The sequence below is a fragment of the Cheilinus undulatus genome, linkage group 3, assembly GCF_018320785.1.
Source record: "Cheilinus undulatus linkage group 3, ASM1832078v1, whole genome shotgun sequence".
NCBI classification, from domain to species: domain Eukaryota; kingdom Metazoa; phylum Chordata; class Actinopteri; order Labriformes; family Labridae; genus Cheilinus; species Cheilinus undulatus.
In genome coordinates, this window is record NC_054867.1 from 44,922,999 (window position 1) to 44,946,434 (window position 23,436).

The window sequence follows — 23,436 nt, forward strand, 5'->3', positions numbered from 1 at the left end:
TTTGGCAAGTTATGCCATTTTATTCATGACAATGTGCAGTTTACATTACTACCCCTGAATAATATGTTGTAATGCAATACGTTTTAATAAATTGCACAAAATGAAGTTACTCACTACTTGAGTAGTTTTTTGACAAGGTACTTATTTACTCTTACTCAAGTACTTATTTTTATGAGTACTTTTACTTCTACTTGAGTAGTTATTATTGCTAAGTAACAGTACTTTTACTTGAGTACTGTAACTGTGTACTCTACCCACCACTGCTCATGAGAGAAAAGATGTTTTTGCTCTTCTCCCGGCCTGCTTTGGCTTGAGTTTGCAACGGCGAGCCAGTAGTCAAGACTGCAGCTGAGCTATTAGCTTGGATGTAGCTTTAGCAATAGATTTGATCAGATCTGGATAGCATTTCTTTATTGAAAGAGGAGCAAAGAACCACATAACTTGCCAGAGCATGCCTACAACCTCATTGTGTCTTGTTGCTCTGACTGGCCCACACAAGATGATGGACAGAATGTTCGACCAATCACCGTCCAAGATTTTTTCGAAAGTCCTGCTCTTCCTAAACTTTCTGTATGAGAGGTTTCCAAGGTGGATGTGAAATATATCCATACCCATGTTTTCCCTTTACAGTGGATTAATTCATTTCTCTATCTCTGAAGAAAAAGTAGGCATCTCATTGTGAAAGGTCAGACCACCACGTACCATGAGATACGCTAAGCCTGTTTCTATGTGTTCTTTGTGCTTTTTGCATCTCCAAGGATACAAGATGAAGACATCGATATCTTGAGAAAATAACCGGAAATCACTCTTTGTCAAGGGGAAAAGTGTAAATAAAATGTGTTGTATATCGGCCTAGGGCTTTTGCAGATCCCTGCAAATCTAACACATCGTACACGAATAGAAGGAAGCAGAATTACAGGTGATAATTGGGGAAAATAGGAGGCAGCTGTAACAACGGTGCTGTCAGAGCTCTCTCTCTGTCTCTGGTATACCCTCGTATCTGTCAGTCTGTGAGGGGAAAAAGAAGGAAATACAGGAGACTGCAGCCCCTTTTATGGCAGCCATAATTTCCCATAGAGGTGAAAAATTTATTCAGGTGCTGCATGTTAATATATTTTGTCTTGGAAATGCCCATGTCTGTATGTTAATGTGGTCCAGTGATGCAGAAGAGGAAATATTGGGAGGGAAAGGATGTGGGTTTAGTGGTCTGAAAAGTGGCATGGAGGGAGCTGGAGGGCAGTTAAGGGCAGTGGGAGGAGAGGAAGGAGACTGTGGAGATCTAATATCTTGATTTTGTGGATTTAACTTGGTCTGATAGATATTTCTTCAAGGGCTCTTTCCTCATAAATGTGTAATTCAGCCGAATGAATTTGAAGTACAATTTTATCTGGGAAAAGGTCTCAGCAAAAGCTATCGGTTCATGGCATCATTTTCTGTTGTGTGAACACTGTAAAGATGTAACACGTAAAATGAGAAAGTTATGAGTCAGTCTCATTTTAAGGCTAACCAAAATTAATGCAATAGATGAGACAAGCAAGATTATCTCTGATTAAAGATTTAAAATATGAACAATAAAGAGCCATCGCCTGAAGTTCTTTTCATTTTGTTCTGGCCAATCTGTGAAGTATGCTTGTGTCACAAAAATACCAACTTGAGGCAGTTATAATACAATTTTTAAATCAGAGTATGTTAAATTTAAAGTGTGATGTCAAAATGACAGCCACTGTCACAAACCCACAGAGGGTTATTAGCTCTACGGAGCTATATAGACTCGTTGACCACTTCATTAGGTATACCTGTTCAACTGTTCATTAAACCACAAATGTAATCAGCCAAGCAAATGGCAGCAACCAATACACTGATGATTTGATAAATCATATGATCTTGGAGTGGCACTGGGCATGGCCAATCAAGTTTTGAGAGGACCCATATTGCCCTAGGCCAGTGGTTCCAAACCATTTTTCCTTGTATTGAAGACAAGCCTCACAAAGAACCACACTGAAAAATGTTTAACATGCTGTCAAAAATCAACATCCATTTGATTGGTCCATTGACGATACCCTAAGAAAATGGTCACATATGTTTTTCTCACCAAAGAAACCAGTGGTTCTCGACTGGTCTGGCCTCGGGACCCACCGCCACCTTCTTCACAAAAAATCATGACCCATATCTCTTACATTTCTAATCATAACCAAGTGTTTTTGCTGAAACTGGCAGATATTACCAATATTAGACCAGAGATCAGACCTAAAACGTCAGTCCTTGAAAACACTTTTAAGTTTAAGGTGTGAAGACGGACAAAGAAAAGGACCTGGCTGACATACAGTAAGTCTGCTGCACCTGCCTAAAACTCCACAGACTTACTCATATAGTTGATACTTACAGCCAGTATAGGCTGATGTTAGCTGATAGCTGATATATCAGTGGGAAATATTGACAGAAATGTTCATATCTGTTGATACTGATGATTACATTTTAAAGCTAATATCTGACAATATCACGCTGATAATATCATCTAGTTTATAATGTAAAATGTAGAATCTAGGGCTTGAGATGGATCTAAAGATATCATGGAGCAAATAGATGTAGATGTATCCTTCAAGATAAAAGCGTCTTATAGACCATTAGCAAAAAATTTTTTTATTGGCATACATTTATGGGCGCACATTAAATATGGCTTGACCCACCAGTTGAGAACCAAGGGTATAACCTATTTATTTAGCATTTATTATGGTTTTACTTGCAATGTGCAAATGTAATGTTGACAACCTCAAAACAGACCTAGCGTCACGTCCCTCCTTAAATCTTTGGTGAGGGATCCTGGACCCCAAATTGGAAACCAATGCCCTTTCTATTCAGGCATGCCCCTAAAGAGAAGAACAAGCTAATCTAAATCTAAATCTAATTTTGGCAGCCTCAGAGTAGACAAAGCCTTGCATCTTTGGTGCCCCTCCTGAGGGGTCCCAGACCCCGGGTTGGGAACCAATGCTCTAGTGCACTCATTCCCACAGTCTGGGTTGGGACCCAAGGTTGGAGATTCTTTTAGTGTTGCCAGAACAATTTTCAGCATTTCTTTGCTTTACAGCATTTAATGCAAAATTTATGACTGCAGTACACTTTATAGCCACATGGGGACTCTTTAATACTCACCCTCTCCACAGTAATAAAACACAAAACAAGACTCCACCAGCCACTGGATGGCAAAAGAGCAAAAGTCACAGTTATTGATGTTTGGCTAATAAAAAGAAAGGCATTGTTCCAGCCCAGACAGACCCTGAAGGCCCAAGGGGTTAAGCATGTGAAGCAAGCCTATATGGCAGAGGTGACGTGGCTTCTTCCAGGCTTGTAAAAACAGAAAGAGACAGGTCAGGACTTGACTGAGTCCATTGTTAATGACATCCAAGCTAGCATCAGTCATCAGCTCAACCAACCAGACAAGGACAGCGCAGACACCAGTCCTGATAAGCAATAATGTACAGAAAACTACGTTGTTGAGGTGTGATGGCTGGTGCCTTGTGAGAAGTGGGTCGACAGAATAAAAGTTTGGGAAAACACTGACCCAGTATGAGATAAATGGCTGCATACAATGATAAAAGTAGTCAGTTTCACTTGCTGGAATCTAAAAGCATCCAAGTGAGTGCAAAAACATTAGCCATCCTCTGCCTCAGCTGATTCAGCAACCATACTTTCTATCTCCTCCAATCTATCCTCTTTCCTCCTTTGTAATAGCTGCTGTTTAATCAACTGCTACTCAATATTTATTGGCTCAAATTCCAACATAATATAATTGTTGAAAGCAGCATGCTTTGACTTTCCAGGGAGCGCATGGCTAGAGACATATGGATAGATATATATACAATAATGCATACTGAATACAATAAAAATAGTTAAAAAGCAATCAATCCATGGTAGCATGAATATGAGGGTGTAACAAGCTTTATGCTATAAAGGAGGAGGCTGGGGTGGAGGAGGTTAAGTTTTACTAGCAGCAGCAGCATGGTCATGGTGCATCAGCATCAATGCATGCAGGGATCAGTGAGATGTACTTTGTATTTCAATACACTGCTTGTTGAGAGGAAGAGCTGTGATTGGCTCTCAGCTGATCACAGCTGGGCATACGACTACCATGTCCTACATGAACTAACGCTGAGCTTCATTTATTCCTTTCCAGTGATAAGCATGCCAATTTCAGTTGTTTCTTGAGAACTTGTCATAGGAAAACCAGCTTTCATACCCAAAGATAACAAGATAAATAAGCCAACAATGTTATGTTTCAAGGCACACATTTATGACCCACTGAAAGCAGCTCTGCGACCTACTTTTGGGTCCCAACCTACCAGCTGAGCATCTTTTCTTCGGACTGTTTGTTGTTTTCTTTATGAAACTGCTCTGTTTGTCTTTGTAAACTATTAGAATCACATTTAATGACACTGTTGTGGCTTAAACATCAAAACAGAGAATAACATTTCAGTTTTTAAGTTTTAACATTTTCCATTTACATATATTCCCAGAATGCATCTTTTGTGTTCTGCCAGTCATCCAAATGAAGAAGACAACAACACATTATAAAGAACAAAATAGCCCTAAAATGCTCAATACATTAGCATTAACCTTCTTTTGTTTGTTTCATGGGTAGGAAAGTGCTCTGAGCTGTTTTTAGTGACTTCAATCGAAGCGTTATCCATAATTCATGTAACTGAAGGTGATAGATATCTCTTTTTTATATCTTTTATCAACATGACAGTCATACTACAATCACTAGATGTGAGGTTTGTATTTAAGAGGGAGGAAGATGATAAGAAAGTCAGTTTTTGTTGATTGACAATCATGAGATGTAAAAGAATCCAGCCCTGCTCGATGCTCTAGGTCAGTTCAAGTAAACTCTAAATATTATCTCGAGGTATCATTTACTCGTATCTTGATCTCAGGCAGAGATGGATGGCCCGGAGCATGCTGGGAACATTATCTGGACTTGAGTAAAGGTGAAAGTAACTTGATGACAGATTCACAGGGCGAGAGGCTGGATGCTCTCGAACCCTGGTGTAAGATAATGTGTATAATCCACTGCAGGGATGTTAAGTGCACTCATTTCACACTCCATTTCACACAGCGCTGCCCCAGGAAGAGTCTGTGAGTGTGATGAGTCAGGAAACACACAGCATCGCTCTTCTGGATCTTTCTGTTGTTGTTTCTGTCCATTCTTAATAATTTGAAATCGTTTCTCCACGCTGTTTCAGAATTAATGATATGTCAGGGAATATAATAAGGGGCGGAATCCATGTTATGTGTGAAATTCATACTCGTCAATGGAAGTCAATGTTTGGGAGCAAATTACTGGAAAAGATGTATTACAGACATTAAAATGCCATTTGAAGGTGTAATTTCTACCTGTTGCTTTACCCTTAATATACCCCCTAATGCACAAATTGAAAGAGAGGAACTTTAAGAGAAGAAAAGTCTGTTTACATGAGATTACAAGGACAAAAGTTACATTTGCATCCTTCAGCATAAAAATATGATAACACACATAAACGTTTTTTTTATAGCAGGGACTAAATAATATTCATAGACTGCATTCCTAAATATGTGGAAATATTTGACACATTTTCTGACATTATCAACATATAAAATACAAAAAACCCTACATGACAAGGGATAAAATGTAGTTCTTATGCTAATGCAGCTCAAGGGCATATGCTCATGTAACATAAGGACACAGAGGAGGGCAGATTTTGTCATTAGGTCACATATTTATGCATGAATTTACTCTTTTATTTCATTCTGGGGCTACAGGTAGCCTAAAATTTATATTTGGACATTTCTTTTTGTCCTTTGCGGTATCACAGTGTTACAAAACGGAAAGAATTAACAAATTTAAATGCATATTTAGGTGTTACAAACCCCTTCTCTCCTTTAAACACAACTGTCATGGCATATTCAACTCACATATGTGCATAAGACCACAGAAAAAATGATTTTATAAATCTCTGTGTTCTCTTATTTGTCTGCAGTTGTAAGTTTCAATTCTCTCCTGCTAATATGTGTCAAGCTTCTATACCATATTTTCTGATGTGGTCATTCAGAAAAATATCAGCTACAGACTGTTATTGTGAAAAACTCTTGTGTTAATCATTCATTTAACTGAGTTTTGCTGGTGAGCGAACAGAGCCACGGTATTCATAGCGGCTTCTCTGACATCGTTTAGCACCACAGCCCACTTCTTTGAATCATCATGGACTTACACATCAGCACTCAGCCAATAACAGCCTCTGTACATGGGGTACACAAGAAGTTTTCATTTTCAACATTTAATATAATTGCTGGGTTTTGGATGTTGCAAGCAGTTAAAAATGAAATAGAAAGTTTTTTTTGATAGGCTGTAAAAACCTACAAATATTTTCTCAAAGCTGAATATTAAAGACAAACTCATGATGCCATTTTGGAAATAATTACATCTTTCCATTTTTAAAAAAAATAAACTTTTGACACAGAAATGTCAGCCTGTCCCCTCCATTAACTGTGCACTTAGATGGGATGTTTAACTACCAGTATTGGGGGTAAAGCATTACAAAGTAATCTGTGAGAGTAATCAGATTACTTTTTTGTTGTAATGAGTGACGTAACACGTTAGCTTTACAATTAAAGTAATCCTATGGAGAAACCTAAGTTTAAAAACTCATGTTGCATAATTCTGATTGAATCAGCTGCTCAGTGGTTTCAATTATGCACGGTTATTACACACAGCGTTTGTGTGATTCTTTATAACTCGGCCTAGTTTGTTGTCACACTGTGAGTATATCAAAGAGCTGTAAAGGTTTTTATGTCTGTTAGTGATGTTATCAGGCTGCAGAGATGCAGATTATGGGCCGCAAATTACACTGTTAAATGACAGGAGAGTCTACACATTCAGCAGCAGACGTGCAGCCACCATATATTATTTTTAAAACTAACAAGTGAAATGAGCGGCTAAAGGGTTCAAGAGATACGCAGAAGTAATCTAACGATTTAGTTTAAAAGTAATGCTACCCAACACAGCTCTAACCTGACACGCCAGATGGATTTGTTTCACACATCCATCTGGGAAACTTCTCATAGACAGCATTTGGAAAAGGGCAGAGCCTTTGAAAAAACTGGGAGGGTGATTGGATGAATGTTCTGTCTGACACATCTTTACGGGCCAATCGGAGCAACAAAACATGTGACATAGCAGCTACTGAGGTGTGACTACCGAGGAGTAAACTTCATAGAGAACTGCATAATACGAACCATGGTGACTGTAGACATGTAAGTACACGACTTTTGTTGTTGTTGAAAAGAAAACAACTCACTGCTGTTCTTTGTTCTTGTTTTAACAAAGAAATGTTGTAAAGTTCTGTTAAACTGGCGCTTTAGCAGCATCCACGCTAATGTCTTGCACTTGTCTTGCACTCACAACTCTGTCCCTTGATGCTAATTGGTCCTGTCACTTTCTAACTGGGCCTAAACTGTTCAGACAGGAGCTTTGCAAGATGGATTCGCCAGTGAGAAACACAGAAACGCGTATTCATCTGCTTTGCAAGGTTAATACTGCTCACTAACACATGTAAAATTCATGAAATAGGAGGTAAATTAGTCTGAGGAAAAAAGTATTATTTTCTGTGCATATATTTGTTGTAACAGGACTGAGCCAGAAAAGCATTTTTGTGTTTATGTGTGCCGTGCTGCCACGCTACGATGGTGATGACACTGGGGAGCTAGAGATGACTCACCATTCTGCAGCAATCATGCAGCCGAATCTTCATATTATCAGGGGCTTCATGAAAGCCAAAATTCTGGGGGGGGCCAAAGTTAGAGTGGGTGTCTAGAGGGTCTTTCTTGGAAAAAAAAGGGGAGAACAACGCCATTTCAGCATTTTGAAATGTATAAACTCAATGGAATTACATTTTTTTTAATAAGAAATTTCATCTCTTTGTCTCCCTGAGGTTATTGTCTCTATAGATATTCTGAGGATGCGTAAAGTCTTAAAAAAACTTTTAATGCTACATTGATCAATTACCAAAGTCAAAGTGGCGACATCTGACACAGCTGCCTGACTAATTCTGGTTAAAGCAACAGCTGTTTGTAGTTCAAATCATCATCATGCTGTCATCATTATTAGGCCTGCCTCCACATATTAGCACCTTTACACCCCTGATGACATCATCATCACATTCACATCTGATTGGCCTAAAATGATTAAATAACAAAGGAAACAAAGCTTTATAAAGGGAATGCTGCAAATAAAAAAATGCATTTAAATAGTACTAAAGAACAGTTTTGAGGCCCTGACTTATGTGCAGAGGCACTAGCTTTTTAGATTCACAAGAGATTTAAAACATTTATCTGCTATGAGGCATTTCGAATGAGAAATTTATCTCTGCTAAGCATATTATTTTGGTTATATCATGCAACTGTTTTATCAATAAAACAACCTACCCCTTGGTTTTTCATGCACCTGATAGCATGACAAAAATTGGAGATTTAATTTAGCCATGTCAATTTTTCAAGGAATTTTCTCTTGCAAAAACAGTTTCTTTGAAAAAGAAAATGCTACTCTATGCACTGTGGCATTCATGCAAGTCAGTGAAAGTCAAAGTTTGGAGGGAAATCACCCTAATAGATGTATCACTGAACTGTTTGGGAGGTCTGATTTCTACCTGCTGCTTTTCTTTGTATGCAGCTTAATGCTAAATTCAAAATAGTGTGACTTTATGAGATTATCATGTCTTTTTCTGTTTGATAACTCATGAAAAGGCAAACATTTAGGTGTGTGAAAAGACTACCGATATAATTATAACACAGGAAAACAATGAGGTGTATAAAGTCATAGATAAAAGACGACTCCATCTTAAAATGTTATTTCCACTTGTAGCTGTATTCTAAATAAGTCATCCTCTCAGTGGGTGCCAAAGGTAGAGGCGAAGCTGTGCTCATTAACTCCTGGAATTAATAATTTAACACATTTTCATTCTGTTTCATCATATCAAATGCATAAAAACATGCATGATAAGGAATACTATAGAGTTCTCCAGCTAACGCAACAAGATGGCATGTGCGTACGTGTGCTGAATTTTTGGTTAGTCACATGTTTTAAGGTTCCTGGTTATTTTCCATCTTAAGTTTGTTTTTCATTTAATAAATAATGAGCATGCTGTCTACATTTTACATGTGAAATTCATACCACTTGGTTAAAGTTTATGATAAATCATTCCTAACAATTGCTGCTTTGCAGTAATGCAAACTCGAATGCATAAATGCAACAGTAGAATTAAAAAAGCAATTTCCAGATCCAAGGACACAAGTTAAGCTTGCATCTATCAGCCTATTGTACCCTCTTACTCAATGTCAATGGTCTATTCTAGCACAAAACAAAGAGTGCATGTATAGTTGTTCTGATGGGAACATAATTCCTTATATATCTCGCTCCATATGAGACATATTGATCCACAAGTATTGTATAAAAGGTCTTTATAGTGGGATTAAGGGATGAAACAACTTTTGAATGAATATGTCACTGCTGGTGCATAAATAAAGGGAGTTATTTTACTAATTAATGCATCTACTTGACTGTTACTGCTCTCAGATCAAGGGTTTTCATTTTCAAGATAAAAACAGTATAAGCTACATGTTGTTTCTATGCTATGTGTGAAATTTATACCAGTCAATGGAAGTCAATAAGTAGGACCAAATTACTGGGAAATGTGTATGATGTGTATGTGTATGTGTATGCTCTGATTGGCCCATAAAGATGTGACAGACAGAACATTCATACAATCACCTTCCCAGTTTTTTTCAAAGCCTCTGCCCTTTCCCAAATGCTGTGTATGAAAGGTTTTCATGCCAGGTTAGTTTCCCGATTGATTAATGTTGTAATTTGGCTTAAATCATCTGCTGTTAGTTCACTAAATGTTATGCCTCCTTGGAGATCTATTTAAGTGCCTTATGTGTCAAACACCTGCAAAAACTCAGACCTTAACTAACCAATCCATCTTATTTCTACTCATTATGCCTCTTAGCACTTGTTTTAGGCATCATTCACCAGACAAATCTAGAAAACAAATCACATTTTTAGATATTAAAAACAACTTCTGACTTGTCAGTGGTTTTTTAATGCAAACAAAGATTTATTTTTGAAAAGAAGTTAGTTGAACAAATCTACTAAGATTGTAAACTTTTGCTTTGTGGTGCTTTGAAAACAGAGTTGCAGACATCTTGTTTTTGCTGTCAAATTGAATTAAAAGCAAGCTAAAATTAAAGAGAGAGCGTTCGCTGTTTAACCTGTGATGACTTTTTAAATTGATCTTTATAGTCTCAGTCTTTGTCTCGACTCGGTCTTAGTCTTGTCTTTGTCTCCATGCACTCTGGTCTCAGGCGATTCTTGGTCTCTCTCTTGTGTAGTCTTGACTACAACACTAAGCAGGTGTACCTAATAAAGTGGTCAGTGAGTGTATGAGATAGTCTTTTACAAGGACAAGTATTAGGTAGGTATTTATCCATTGTCAGTGGTCCAGGATAACATACAATAACTGGCCTTCCTGCTGTAATGCGATAAAATTATTTTTATTTTTTGTCTTTTATAGAGTTTATTTTTCTTATGGTAATGTTTTGTGAGGCACTTTGTGACCTCGCTCTGTGAAAGGTGCTACACAAAATAAACTTTACAGCCTTACAAAACTACTTTAAAAGGCTCTACCAGTGTACCAAGCTTTAGTGTATAACCGTTAATAACCAGTTCAGTGAGGGATAAAATATGCTCTGTAAAATAATATACTCAAAGAAGAAAACAGTCTATGTTTGCATTAATGGCTGACTAGGCTAATAGCTCGTCATTGTTGAGGATTCTGGGGAGGCCAAACAGATTTTAGTGAGGGGCCCTGGCTCCCACTTGATCCAGCCCTGGGCAGGATGGAAACCATGCTCATAATAAAAATGTTTATTGACAAGGGGCAGTGCCTTTTATTATTAAAAATGCTATTACAGGGCTAGAAAAGATAAATATGCAGGGTTAGCTATTGCTAATTCCCTTCTGTCCATGGTAGATGCTACCATCCATCTCCTCATTCAGAGTAACCTGACACGCCAGATCGACAGTTCCACCTATCCCTTACATGGGGTATTTTTCACATCCATCTGGACTATAACCCATGATCTGCTTGGGAAGGGCGGGACGTTTCAAAACATCATCTTGTAGGGAGATTGGAGGAACATTCTGTCTGTCACATTAATTAGAGAGCAACAGAACACATGATGTTGTAGGTGTCAGTGTTAATTTTGACAGCTATTTCATATTCAGCATCAATTTTAGACTTTAGATAAAATGTTTATTAGTTGTCAGATTTTAGTCTCTCATATTAATGTCAGTCCTTCTCAGCTGGATCAGTTTGTTGAAAGCATCACAGATTCACTGAAAATTACTGCACTCAGTTGCTCTCCTAAAGCGGAGGACTGTTAAATGGCAGGGACTAGTTTTTTGGTTCAACATTGAAAATTTGAAAGCATGTGGTGCTCCAATAAATCAGAAGAATTGTGTCTACTTTTGTAGCATAATCATAATAACTACATGAAGTCCCTGCGATGAACTTGAGCTGCCTATTACTTTGCTCTAATCGAGGAGAATAAAAAAATCCCAGACACCTTTTCAGCACTGTAGTCATGCTGACAGACAGACACAGCTCCACTGAGCTCTGCAGTCATTTATGTCTTAGGTGAGATGATTTCATGGGCTTTTTATTGATAAAATTATAAAAGTTTGTAGGCATTTAAATGTCTTGAGTTGATGAAAACCCCAAAACATTTTGTCCTGTTGTAGTTGATAAAGTCGTAACTTTATGTCAAACATTTATTGTCTTTGTACTAATGCAATAGCCAAGTCAGAAATTAAAATAACTATGAAACACTAATATCACTTCTGCTTGCTCCTCTGTTCTTCAGCTTTTTCAGATTATACAAACATTGGAGAAGTATCAAGGATTCTGAGTTTCTGACAGTCCAGCTCAAACATTTTAGTCTCAGTCTCTTTAAAAGCTTTCTTTTCCTCAGAGTTTTTATTATCATTATCTTCCTCATGAAAAAGTTTTTTTGACAAACCTTTTCAGTCATAATTTTAGAAATTAACACCAGTAGTGCCTCACCCTAAGGAGTAAACTACACAATGAAAGCTGTTATCGCTGTTCACTGTCAGTGGAGCCAGTTGGTAGGTTAGGGAAGCTGGCCAGGAGAAGAGAAAAACAAGCTTTCAAAATACTTATTTGCTCTTCTTTAAATAAATAAATGTTGTCTCATAAATCTGCTGCTGCAGCTGCATCCAAGCTAATCTCTTCACCCACTGCCATTCTTCACAGGCTTGCAGTAAAACTAAACCACACTCATCGCTATCGCCCTGCTCCCCTGTAATGACTCTGATTTGCCAGGTCATTCTCAGGCAGGAACAAGCGTTTCATCTTGAAGCTCTGCCAGATGGATCTGCCTGATAACAGACATGGAATCTGGCCAGTCCATCAGCTTTGCAAGGTAGTAATCAGACCCACAACAGGAGCAAACTGCAAGAAGCTGCAAAACTTTTAAAGGAGCGGTGATGCTTGAAGATGATGAGCCCAAATACTTTCTAAATTGGACCATGAGATGAAGCAGATTGCAGAATTAGGAAGCACATTTTTTTGCTATTTGCTGCTTCATTTAGTCTTTTAGATCATTATGGAATGATAGAAACTTAGCACAAAAAATAAGGAAATTTGTGTTTTGTAGTTTCTTGTGGTAACAATGCTTCTTGGCATTAAGTCTAATATTGTTGGAAACCCTGTTTATTTCCCTTTCACGTTATATCACACTTGTAAGGAACATGCATTTTTGGGATGAGCAGCAGAGCTGAGTGTGTGGGGTGTGTCCATGAAAAATTTGCACAATCTCTGCAAAACTGTTGCTATTGAATTTTGTTTTGAGCTTTTGGTGCCCCCAGGTGCTGACAATCATGTGCCTGATTGGCACCTGTTATGTTCAGTGATGAATCCAGATTCTGCCTATGGCAGTTGGATCATGGGTCAAAATGTGGAGAAGACGTGGAGAACACTATGATGATTGCTTCAACAATAGAGTAATTTCTTTTGGTGGAGGCAGTGTGATGGTGTAGGGTGGCATCTCCCTCATTGGAAAAACGAAGCTTCTCATTGGAGGCAATCTCAATGCAGAGAGAAATCGAGACCAAATTCTGCAGTCAGTAGTAATCCAATATCTCCAGAGTCAGGGATCGAACTCCATCCTCCAAGATGACAGTGCTCACCGCCACAAAGCGGGGTTTACCAGAGACCTTCAGAGACCTCTCTGCCAGCAGTCCTGAGCTAAACCCCACTGAACACTCTTGGGATCAGCTTGGGCCTGCTGTCTGTGCCAGAGTGATCAACAAATGCTAGATGAGGAATGGGATGCCATCCCACGGCAGTGTGTGTCCAGGCTGGTGACCAGCATGAGGAGGAGGTGCCAGGCTGTTGTGACAGAGAATGGTTCTTCCACATGCTACTGAGGCTCCTGTTTGTGAAATAAATGAGTTGTTAAATTGCCAGTATGTCTTGTTTTTTCAGACTTCAATCATCCAATCCACCAAACAAGAGTCAATGGCAGAATAACTGGCAACTCAGCTCTGCTGCTCATCCCACAAATGCATGATCCTTAAAAATGTGGCCCCCTTTTAAAAAGAAATAAACAGACCTTCCAACAGTATAAGATTTATTGCCAAGATGCATTGTTACAACAAAGGAATAATCTACCAAAAACAAATCACCTTACATTTTGTGCTAAGTTTATTATCATTTTTTTCTCAGTATATTTGTCGTTTACATTGAACCCTCAGTTTATCCATGAAAAAAAGCAAGCCAACATGTTTCTCCTGTCAAAAATGTACAGAATAAACACAACAGCACAACCTGGTGTTGAAATAAAGAAGAGCAATACATCATGTTCTGATATTTAATTTTAACGTAAGAATATAATACTTTGCTGCATGCTGATAAAAGTTGCCCCCCCAGGCTGTAGTTTGAGCAGTCCTGTTCTCATGCAATGTTGCCAAGACAACATTCATACATTCATTCATACATAGCCCTAATAAAGTGCCTAACAGAGTTAAAAACAAAACAATTAAAACAAATGGTGGATTTTTACTACATAATGAATACATTTAGGTATTTTTTCTTACTTTTTAAACAAGGTTTTGTATTTTTAATGAAAAGAACATTAATATGCATTTTCCATGTTATAGTAAAATTCAAATCAATGGAATTCAATGTCCATATACTACAGAATAAGAAATACTCAAAACCTCCTACTTATGTAAACACGATGACTAAAATGCATTGAGTTCTTTAATAAAAGAGAAACCTGTGGGTTTAAAAGTGTTCAAATATAGTCCACATGCAAACCAGGGCAGGTATTTTTTACTTAGTCATGTGTTTATTTAGGTATTCCACTTTAATTTTCTTTCAAATTAAGGGCCTCCTTTTCATCTCAAGGAAGAAAAAACCCTGAGCTTGCTGTGTTTGAAGTGTAGCCATGTTTCTTATTCCCTGTCTTTACTATGGGATTGTTTGGAAAACCTCCCCAGTGAGCAGATGGCGTCTGCCGAGAGAAGAGCGAAACTGGAACCTGGGCTCTATACGCTGCAGCAAAAAAAAAAAACCATTTCCCCATCTCCGGCAAAAGCCTTTGTAAGAAAAAGGGAACACATGGAGGTCTGTGGGGAATTTAACCACCGGTCTGTTTTGGGAAACAGTGCACACGTTTGTTTATTGCAGCCTTGCTCTTGGATCGGTGCAGCAGCTACAGTAAAAGATGTGGATACTGAAGGAGTCCCTCTGCAGACCAGAGAACAAGATCAAACCTCCTCTCTCCCTCCTCTTGGACTGATTTCTATCACTTTGATCATCACAGTTTCCATCAAATGAATGATGTGTTCTTGATTTGACCCCTTGCCAACTGTGTGAAATGTAAAGAGGCCTTTGTATCCTTCCTGCAACCTAATCTACAGTGTGCTGCTTGTGTATTATTAAGCAGAGAAAGAAGCAATGCTACAGTATCTCTCCATAGCTGCTTACATCCTGGCCCATGACATATTAACGAGAACTTAGTAGCAGGCAAAGCAGAGGTCTTACGCTGAGTCTGCACTTGCTAAACTAACTCGGGAGGACAAGATAAGCCCGGCACGGCTCGGAAAAGTAAATCTATGGCTGTTTGAATAAGCCCTGCCTGCACCTCTCTCCCTGGCAGCTCCAATCTACACACACAGTATTCCTTCCAATCTCTCTCAAGGGGAGATTTCTTAAGCATGCTTTGTAGCTAGATCCAGGTAGGCTATCAGTCACTGTTGTGAAGAACATGCCAACAAGAATAACCCAACGTTAGACATAAAATCCATCTGCTGGGAGCTCTGAGGCTGGAAGAGATTGAATTAAAATCTGCCTTTTTGCTGAGTCAGACTCTTTAGATAATTACCCGCTGATATGAGGAACATTTCCCCTCTTGGCTGTAAGTTCAGAGGGAATGCAGACAATGGCATATTTGGCTGCAGCCCCCCACCATGAGTTGGAGCTATGAGAGTGAGATAGCACATAGCTAATCTCCGGCCCCACAAAAAGGCCTGAGGGAGAAACCCAAAATGGAAGCAGTATTAATACCAGGGTTTCTGTCTATGGTGGCGAACTTGGCTTGTCTTATGGTGCTTGACCACAACCTTCAGTGTTGTTTTAGTAGCCAAGAGACAATAACATGCATGCAAATCCAGCCCATTATCATCAAAATACAAGCCTCAAAGTAACCAGAATGCTATTAAAGTTTGCTGGGGGATACACACAAACCCCAACGTAACAGCAGGCTCACATCAGAACTGTCTCCCATCTTGCTGCCACTGCCAGGAGGCTGCACATCTGCACAGCACACTGACTGACAATCGATGGTTTACACACCGCGCCCCCCTCCAGCCCTCCCATCTCTCCCCCTCACTCCCTCCCTCCTCCACCCTCCCCAATAAACACACTCTCAAAAACACCACCACCACCCAGCCAGCCAGGGTGCTCCCCTACGTGACTCAACTTGTTTCAGGGCTGAGGAGGGAGACACCGACAGAGAGGTGGAGATGAGATAAATGTGGAGGTGCTGCCATCCATCCACTCTCAAACTCGCTTGTTTTGTGCTGAGGGAAAGATGTATACACTCTTTTATCAACTCCGCGATTTCAATACTACACATTTAATTACATCTGAAGCCTGTAGCTCCAGCAGTTTGGGTGTTGAGTCATTCTTTTATCGTTTTCTGTGAGACTTCTGGCGTCTCTGCAGCGCAGCGAGGCACACAAAAACGCTGCGCCTTAACGCGTAAAAACAATCAATGCACCTCCACTCCTGGGCGTAGCACTCACAGATGATATCTGCTTTTTGAAAACTGTCATAACATCATAAATCATGTATTTATTAAAGTATTTATCAGACGTAAAAGGTGCAGAATTGATGGACAAGTGTAAAGCGTGAAGCAGGATCTGTATCATGGATGGTATCAGTATCTTTTCCACGTTTAATACTTATATAAGTCACGATGTTTTATAAATCACTTATTGCCTTACATGACCCATTTTTGCAGCTTGTGTGGCTTTACTTACCCCGATCTCAAGCCCACGAAGAATGCTTTTATAAGAAGTGACCCATATCCAAAGCGAAAGCGTATCTTGTTTGGTCTGTCAATGCGTGAAGGAAGGCTTTCCCCGAGCAATTCTGGCTTTTACGAAAGCCAGCATCTAAACATTGTTTCAGAGTAGTATCCAAAAGGAATTTCCACACGCTTGTCGAGGCTGCGTCGATCCATTCAAAAGCATTGCGAGCGCTGTCCACGGAAAAGTGGTGCTGAAAGTCTCAAGTCCCAACTTTCCTCTGCGTGCGAATTGGAAATAAATGGCTCGTCCAGACTACTGCAACTCACTTAGACTGCTTCCGCGAGAAGGAGATGAGATTTTTACGGGATAACAGAGCAGAGAAGCACATATCCCACACCCGAGGCGAGAGCACTTTCCCGCTGATAGACGGAAGACTGTACGCGCCCTGCGCTCTGGATGTGATTGATGTTAAACGCATCGCAGCACAGCGCCTTTATCAGGAAAGAAATGCACCATCAATGAACGGGGAGAAAAGGTGTGAATGCCAGATTACAGCATGTAATAGAGCCAGCTCCAAGGCTGTGGCTGCATAGTCAAAGTGTGACATGAAGCTTTCGCCTCCATTTGTGGAATATCAGCGAAGATTTGGGCGCCTGCTGTCTTTTACCTCCCAGCTCTGACTCCAGTTTCGTGCATTTATTTTTCTGTGTGATGTGACAAACGCACAGGAAATCACCCAGCTTGTCTGCACTGTTTGGTCCAATTAAATGTAAAAGATCTCACTATTTAGGGTACTTAATAAAACTGATTGTAAGCCAATTAGAAGATTTGGATTCGCAGAAAACGGTGATACAAATCAATTTGACCAGTTTGCTATTGTCGTGTTTATGAGGTTCAGTTTGATTTTTAATAGGATAGCGTGCAATCAGCTCAGATGTCACGGTGGCAACAGAGGATGCTGTGATTGTTTCAAAGATGACGCTTCTGGGTCGACTAACGTTACAGGTGCTGTTGCGCAGACTATGCAGCATGTTGACTGTCAAAGCGCCTGTGAGGCTGTGCGTAGACGTTGACGAACATATGAAGTCCAATCATGGAGTTCCACTGGAGCAGGGTCATGTAACTTCATCTTACTCACTTGTTTTTATAATTACACAAAATCTACCTGGTTATAGGCTACTTCATATGATTATAAAGACCCCCAAACTCCAAAATGTAGGCTATGTAGCCAAAGCAGCTGCTCTTCTTTTGTGGTGCTTTTAATGTAGATTTCCCCCTCTATTTTTTAAAAATTCCCCTCTCTTTTATCATACACCTCCTGTCTCCTATTTTATTATCTTCCTTTGTGTACATTCTTGCTTCCCACAATGTTATTATGTCCGTCAAACGTTTCATTTATGGAAAACACTGGACTGGCACTTATAATTTGCCAACTGCTGCTAGCTTAAAAGTACAAATCGACAATATGCTGCTAGCTTCAAGTTACAGCTAACTAAGCTAACGAACCAATTTCCAGAGTCTGATATCCACAGCTGAATGTCTGTAAACATATGATTAAATACCCAAAACATTTAATAATAACTATACGCTATTATTAAGCATAAGTAAATACATTAATTATATTTTTTACTACCCTAATGAATTAATAAAACTAAAAAATAACAGAAACTGATAACCTACAAATTTTAAAGTAGCTAGCCAAGTATTCACTGACCTAAAAATATTTGGTGTGTAGTATACTTAGCCATTTTAACTTATATCAACTCAATTTTATTTGTACATTTATGTAAGGTTTACAAGTTTTTCGGTTTGACTAAGCTGTAGAAACATTCTTACACTTAAAAATGGTTTAAATCCAACTTAGAACAACTTGTTTAGGTACTTCTCTTAAAGCTAAAGGTTTCTCAACTACTGAAATTATCACTAGTAATTAAAACCGTTAATTTCATCCAAGGTAGGCCAACTTGACTGAAGGTAGGCCTACTCTCTCTTTTTGTCATCATCCATGCAATTTGCAATTTTCAACCCACAGGTGGGACTTTCCTAACTGAGTGGGTAACTTCATTCATGGTGCAAAGTATCTAGTGCCTAAAGGCATTCTGGGAAAACTGCAGATTAAGGGAAGAATGTCAAATTATTTGAGTACAATGACAAAAATACTTAAAGCGATTGAGTACTACTCTTGAAAAATAGAGCCTTGGATTTTTAAGTCAACACAAATGGAGCTTAGTGTAAGTTCAGTCAAGAAGACCATATTCTACACGCAGCTTTAGTAGTTCTTTCATGCATTAATTCATGCACTCCCTCATTCATGCTCTCTGTCCAATCATAATCAGCTGTCCACATCACCTGGTCACACCTATCCAACAGCACTGCTCCACTCCCCCATTGTTAGCCTATCATATCCCTGCTGCCCCTTTTAAATGTGGCTCTCTCCTCCATCAGTACATTCATGGCATGGTTCTGAGCAACCCTCCACCTCAGTCTGCTTTTTGCAGTCTGCTTTTAATGTTGTCCAATCTCGTCTGCAGAAGCTCAAATTGGTTCTAAATGCTGACAAAACCAAACTCATGGTATTTTCAAATAAAAGTGAGTTACCAAGGAGCATCCCTTCAATCTTAATTTCACGAGGTGTACCCATTGAGCTAGTCCCTAATTATAAATATCTGGGTTTTCTTATCAATGGTGAGCTTTCGTTCGAAACACACATTGCCAACTTGGTCACCAAATTCAGGGTGAAAACAGGTTTCTGTTACAGAAATAAATCCTGCTTCTCCCTCAGAGCTCGAAAATATCTTGTATCTGCAACCTTTCTACTGTTGCTTGATTATGGTGATGTTCTGTATATGACAGCTTCAGCCAAATGTCTTCAGTCTTGGAATACTGACTATCACTGCGCTCTGAAGTTTGTTACTGGTTGTAGTCGCCTCACTCATCACTGTGAACTCTATGCTAAATCTGGATGGCCTTCTCTGAGTGCTCGCAGGTACACGCACTGGCTAACTCTAATTTATAAGGCTCTTCTTGGCTTAGTTCTTTCTTATTTATCTACTTTCCTTCAAAGCACTGAAAGCCATTATGCCTTGTGCTCTAGCAACATTGTTCATCTGCTTGTTCTTCATGTGAGGACTGAATTAGGGAAAACTGTGCCTGTGATTATAAGTTTGTTATTGTGAGTCACTTTTCAGCACTTTATCTGCTATTTACTTCTGCACTTTCCAAACTATTGTCTGTTTTAACTTATTTTGTAATCTATCACTGAAATGTATTATTTATCACCACGTGTGCTGCTGACCTCTTGGCCAGGTCACCCTTGTAAAAGAGATCTCGATCTCAATGGGTCTTTATCTGGTTAAATAAAGGTTAAATAAATAAAAAAGTCTACGAGTCCATCAATGTTCAGATGGATTAAGATGACTTCTTCAGCCACCACCTCCAGTGTCTGGACTCCACAGGGGATAGATCTGTCCGCCGCTCAAAGCAGACACCCTTTGATCACGCTATGCCCTTGTGGAGTTCAAGCGCCAAAGAGACTCTGACAATAATTCAGTATCACATCAATGTTAAAAAATATAATAAATTGTCACACATGTAAAATAAAATGTTATCTTGAAATCTGTCACTGGTCTGTCCTGATTGAACTCAATCTTTTTCACAACCTTTTACTGTTCAGTCTGAAAGTGCATTATTCACAACTAAAAATGACATTTTAAACACAATTAAATGCTTTATTATTGTATGCATTAAAAATTCTAGGCTTGTCAGCAATGCATTAATTGTAAAGTGCCTAAGTTCCATAATTATTGCATTTTATTAATAGCACCATTTGCATGCTTCAAAATGAGACACCACTCCATTTTAGTTTCTCATTTCACATAAAAAAAACTCACAGAAAGCTAAATGAACAAGTCAGAAGTAATCTGCATGTTGTGTTATGAAACGTTCACCTTTTTTCAATCCATAATTTTCTCTCACATTAAAAGCCAGTATGTATCCAAAGCAGAAGTCAATTGCTCTTAAGACAGTAAAGAACACAAAATGAACCAGAAACAGTTTTAAACACGGAATAGTGGAATTTACAGATGCATCAAAAAGGAATTAATCATGATTAACTGATCAAAATTTTGACTGTTTGACAGCCCTAGTTGATATTTAACTCATCTTTTATAAAGCATACTGGGGAAAATGCTTTATTGTTGCTGTTTAAAAGCATTCATTACACTAACTTGTATTTGTATCCTAAGTCTAATTGCAGTTTTAGACTGGGTGCATGGCAGCAGCATAACTGCTGCGTTATGGCTTAATTTTTAATTCAGTTTACATGTTAACAAATCAGGGCTTTCTGTCTGCCTGTTCGTACACATAGTTTCACGTGCCAAGAATCTTGAAAAACAGAAAGCTTGTCTGTTTTTACCTCAAATATCTCTGCCAAAACAGACAGGAAAATGATAGAAGTCATATTGATAGAGCAGAGGTTTTTTCACATCAGTAACATGTTTCCAGCGTTTCTTTACCACCAGATGAAGGCCACAAGTTGAAACACATCAGTGTGATAAAGTCTAAACTTCAAGTGCAGCTAAAGTTTTCTGTTACTTTATCGATCCAATATGAATTTCGTTATTTCACTATTTTTGACTACTTTCAATTTCATACTTATATGCCAAAAGTGTTCATGATTCTGCTTGTCACTATTTGCCAGTATTTTCTTTTTGTTTGTAAATACGGTTTAATATATATATATTAAATGTTTTTATGGGTTTCCACTGGGACTGGTATTTTAGCCTGTCTGCGACATGTAAGTCATAAGTTGATTTGTTTTTAACCTTCTAAAACAGAATAAAATATTTTGTTTTTCTTGGCAGGTGTAGTATTTATTCATGTGATGTTTGTGAGAATCTCCTAAATTAATATAAAACATTTCTGTCATGGTATTACAGCTTAACTTTTGATCTCTGTGGTGCGGCCTGTTTACCAACAGTTAGTTAATTTATTTGTTTCAAATTTCTAAGCATTTTTGGAGCTTATTACAACAATAGTGTCTGCCAGGGACCTAAAATGCATCTGTTGTTATCAGAATAAACAGAGTGCTGGTGCCAATTGTTAGAGTTTGTGCCTCATTCATTCAATGGAAGACAGAGTACACAGCCCACTCTTTTCTGTTTTTACTTCAACTACTATAAATCCCTCAAATGTATGGAAAATGGTTTTTGGAGACGAAAACGACTGTGCTCATTCATACACATTTAAATTAATTTATTAACTCAACCTTTTTCTCACAACATGGCCATTTATTTGTCCTTTTTACAAGTCAGCACAGTATGTTGACGACACATTGGTCCTATTTTTCCATTTTAATGCATTGTATTACAGCGTTGTCCCAGCATTGCAGTAGGTTTATTTCTACTGTCTGTTCTGTTGCATTCCCAAGTCCATCTTGAAACCAGGCACATGGATCATAATCCATGCCTACAGGCTGGAAATGTGTTCACACAGTTTTGGAAACTCTGGATGCAACTGCAAAAGCATGTACACTCGTGTAAATTCAAGAACACCAATGTATAAACCATGGGTGGAAAACTGCATATTTAAAAACTTATTGACTAAGTATTGTTTTTTTTCGTTCCTGAGCCCCTAGGGACTTTGCATTGTTGCTCCCAATCAATATGTTGTTTTTCTGAACTGGTACTGAAAAAAATGTTGTTTTATGGTTGGATGCTTCAAGCAAAAAGTTAAGGCAAATAAATATAATTTATAATGTGACACTTCATTTCACTTTTGTGTGAAGTTGAAGGTGGTGAAGATCCTCTATTTCAATTTATGTTTATCATGCCTTACAGTGTATTTGATTTTATTATTGACTTCTTATTTTACCTTGCAAGCACACTGTTAGATTTCTTGCAAATAAATGAACTGAATAGCTCCAAGCTGTGCCACAGAAATACTATCAGCAGTGAGAAAATTATTGTCCCCTTCTCGATTTCTTATATTTTTGCATAATTTTCACACTTTAATCTTTCATATCTTCAAAGAAACTTTGATATGAGACAAAGATCGTCCAAGTATAAATAAAACGGAGTTTTTAAATGATGATTTGATTTATTAAGGACAAAAAAAGCCCTCCAAAAAGTAACTGCCCCCTAAACCTAACAACTGCTTGTGCCATCCTTGGCAGCAACAACTGCCATCAGCAGTTGTGATAACTACCAATGAGTCACATCCCCGTGGAGAAATTTTTCCCACTCTTGTTTCCAGGATGGTTTTGATTCAGTCGCATTGGAGGGCTTTTGAGCATGAACTGCCTGCATGTTTAAGGTCATGCCACAGCATCAAAAATGGATATAAGTCTGGACTTCGACAAAGCCACTCTGAAACCTTCTCTTTGTCTTTTAAGCCATTCAGAGGTGGACTTGCTTGTGTGTTTCAGATCATTGTCCTGGTGCGTAACCCAAGTGTTGTTGAGCTTGAGGTCAGAGAAGAAAAGTCAGTCATTCTTCTTCAGGATTTTCTGGTCAAGAACAGAATTCTTGGTTCCATCAATTAAAGGAAGTCATCCAAGTCCTGAAGCAGCATCACAATCCCATTACCATGTTTGACTGTTGGCATGATGTTCATTTTATGAACATCATGCCAACAGATGTAATGGTGTAATGTACGACACCCTCCAAAAGGTTTAACTTTTGTTTTTGTCAGTCCACAGAATGTTTTCCCAGAAGTCTTGGGGATCATCAAGATGTCTTTATCAAATGTCAGACAAACCTTTGTGTTCTTTTTGGTCAGCAGTGGTTTTAGCC

At 38.6% G+C, this 23,436-nt stretch overlaps 1 protein-coding gene across 1 annotated transcript in view; it reads right to left on the reverse strand.

Annotated features, from left to right (window-relative positions):
• The window catches only part of LOC121528646 (metabotropic glutamate receptor 4-like), a 380,875-nt gene extending 363,972 nt beyond the window's left edge, over positions 1–16,903 (reverse strand). Inside the window, exon 1 of the mRNA XM_041816187.1 lies at positions 16,655–16,903. The gene's annotated coding sequence lies outside the window, so the exon portion shown is untranslated. The remainder of the gene's footprint in view (positions 1–16,654) is intronic.
• Positions 16,904–23,436: the final 6,533 nt, after the last annotated feature.